Genomic DNA, 2,869 nt, shown 5'->3' with positions numbered 1-2,869 from the left:
AGGCACGGCTTGGGGGGCTCAGCTTGCTAGGTGACCGGGCCCTCCCGTCCCCTCCTGCAGCTCCCGCCTGCCTGTCGGCAGCGCCTGGACTCGGGAAGACGTTTGTCCCGGGCTCCCTCGGGCTCCCTACCTGTGCGCGTCGGCTCCCAGCGGCCTGCGAGCTCTGTGGGCAGGGGAGCCGTCGCAGCCTGTTCCCATGGGGGGACGAAGCCTGTCCCTGGCTGTCCTGCGGCGCTGCCAGCGGCCGCCTGTGGCCCATCTGCGGGCAGGAGGAGGAGAAGTCAAGGACTGGAGGCGGCTGCCTTGGCACAGCGGCCCCCACAGTGGCGGCAAGCCCGGCCCTGGCACTAAGGCAGCTCCGCGTGGCCCCGTCCCACCACCGGCCTCCCCCTCCTGCCCCGTCCCTCACCTGGCGCCGGTTCTGCAGGCCCGGCAGCCTGCTGTTGGGCTGGGGGGGGGCGTTTGCCTCCTCATGCGTGGGCATCTTCGGCGGCGCCTGCCGACGACCGGCCATGGTCACCCAGGGGAGATGCTGCCTCCTGAGGGAGTGGCTCTCCTGGGAGTGGGCACCCCAGGGCTCTGGCTCCTTAAATACCCGCGGGGTCACCGTGGGGACCCGCATCACAATGACCTCTGGGCACGCTGCGCCGCCTGCATCACAAAGCCCTGACTGTGGATGCTGTGGAGCCTGGCGGGGACTGGCTGTGCCCGGCTGTGCCCGGCGTGGGGCAGCCCCTGCTTGCCCCTCACAGAGGCCCCAGCAGGCCCGAGCCCGCACCTCCCACATCCCCCCGGTGCCAGCAGCCTCTGCAGAGCTCAGTCCTGTGTGCGTGCAGCAGCTCTGGCTGCCACCGCCCGGGGCCTTGTCCCCACGCATGGCTCCCACACAGGGCGCCCAGGCCTGGGGACGCTCCGGTGCCCGCCTACAGCAACGCAGGGGAGGCCCGCAGGCCCGTGCCCAGAGGCCACTGGCCACGCCGAGCTGCTCCCGGCAGTCGCCATGGGCCGCGGGGTGACCAGCCCTCTCCCCAGCCGGCTCTGGGAGGTCCCTCCCAGGCTGCTCTTCTTCAGTGCCTTTCCTCCAGAGGTGGAGCGTGCACGGGCTCACACCCACAGCCAGGACGAGGGAGCAGGGCTGCCTCCCTGGGGCTGACGCTCTGTGCTCCCCTTCCAGCTGGAACGAAAAGAAAAGCCGCCTTTGCTCCCAGTTACAACACAGAGAAACACCCGTGTCTCGTGCACGTGCCTGCACCTTTTCTGACAGAAAATGGCTTTGGGGTACTATGGAAACTCCTGGGGATCAAAAAAAACCCAAACCATTAAAACAAACGCTGCTCAGCTGATGTTGGAGACCTTGGTATTAGACACCCAGACCTGTTCTCCTCCACGCAGCTGTCACTCCTGCACCAGGAACTGCTTGCTAGTGGGTGAATCTGACGGCAGCAGCTCCCAGGCAGAGCTGGGAGCAGCCCCTGGGGACACCTTTAGGCTTTACAGCAGTGTTTGCTGCCCCAGCACGGGTCCCCTGCCCCCTGCAGGGACCAGGCAGGAGGCTGGAGGGAAGAGTCCCACCAACAGCTTTGGCCTCCAGGCTGGAGAACCCTGTCCCAGGCTCAGGCACCGCTGCCTCCGGGCTCCCCTACCCCATCCTGGGGCAATAAGGCAACTCTCTTCCTTCTACAGAACAACACTCAAAGCTTAAGGGGAGGAGGAAATGCCTACTTCCTCCCTCATGCAGGTTTCCCCCAGGCCTAGAGGTTGCTGCTGTCTTCTGCTCGGCTGGGAGAGGGGTTGGAGCCTTTCTCCACCTCTCCTCGACCGCCTCTCTCCTGGGCTGGGCTGGAGGGTGGGGAGTCCAAGTGCCTCCAGTGCCGAGGGCCTGCCAAGGAGCAGACGCTCTCAGCAAAGCAGACGGCAACCACAGGTGCTGTTTCCCAGAGGACCTCTTGAAAGCAGCCTGCAGCAGGACCTGGCAGCCGGGAGACCCAGCACTGCGTGCCTCTTATCACGGCCGATTTTGCCGCTTGCATCCTGCTGCCACTCTCTCCCTCACCAGCATGAGCAGGCAAACCCCTGCCCTGCAGCTGGGTGTCTGTCCTGCTCCCCCGCTCTGGAGACCTGCCGCCCTGGGTGCCCCGAAGGAGAGGGTGGCTGCTGCTCTCAGCGGTGTCAATCGCTGCCCGTACCTGGGGTTGCTGTCGGTCCTTCCCCGCAGACCAGGCTCCCCACGCCGCCCACTCTGCCTTTGCTTGCTCGAGCTGCTCTTGCCACTTGGGCCTCACTTGCTCCCACTCTGCAGGCAGCTGCCAGACCTCCTGGAGGAGATGGCAAGGCAGCAGAAGGCAGGATTAGTCTCAGCGCCTGGAACGGGTGTCCTTCGGGTCTGACCCGTGTTGCCGCCCCTTGCCTCAGCTGGTCGGTTGGCAGGGCTTTGCCCCTAACACATCGGGGGCTCTGGGGTCATTCTAGGCTCCTGGCAAACACAGCTGCGACCAAAGCCCTCCACTGTGAACAGCCGAGAAAGGACTTGGGCATCTCCCATAGCCCCTGGGCCAGGAGAAAGTGTTTTGTGACAACCCAGGGGGCAAGGAAGATCTGAAGGAGGTGACAGACAGCCGACAAGGAGCGCACGTCCAGGGGTCCTTTCAGGCTGGCTCTCTGCACAAAGAGGCTTCTGCCGAGTCCCCAGCAGCACGGCAGCTACAGCAAGGCACGCACCTGCAGCGCTTTCTGGCAGTCGTCTGAGGATGGGAGTGTAGAGGTGGGTTTGGCTGGAGAAGCCGGCTCCTGCCTGCCTGCCTCCTTCATCCTGGGGGAGCTGCCTGGACACGGGGGGAGCGCACTGCAAAGAGGCACCAGGAGCAGTCGG

Source organism: Falco biarmicus, unplaced genomic scaffold (assembly GCF_023638135.1).
Source record: "Falco biarmicus isolate bFalBia1 unplaced genomic scaffold, bFalBia1.pri scaffold_30, whole genome shotgun sequence".
Lineage (NCBI taxonomy): Eukaryota > Metazoa > Chordata > Aves > Falconiformes > Falconidae > Falco > Falco biarmicus.
This window is presented reverse-complemented; position numbering follows the sequence as displayed.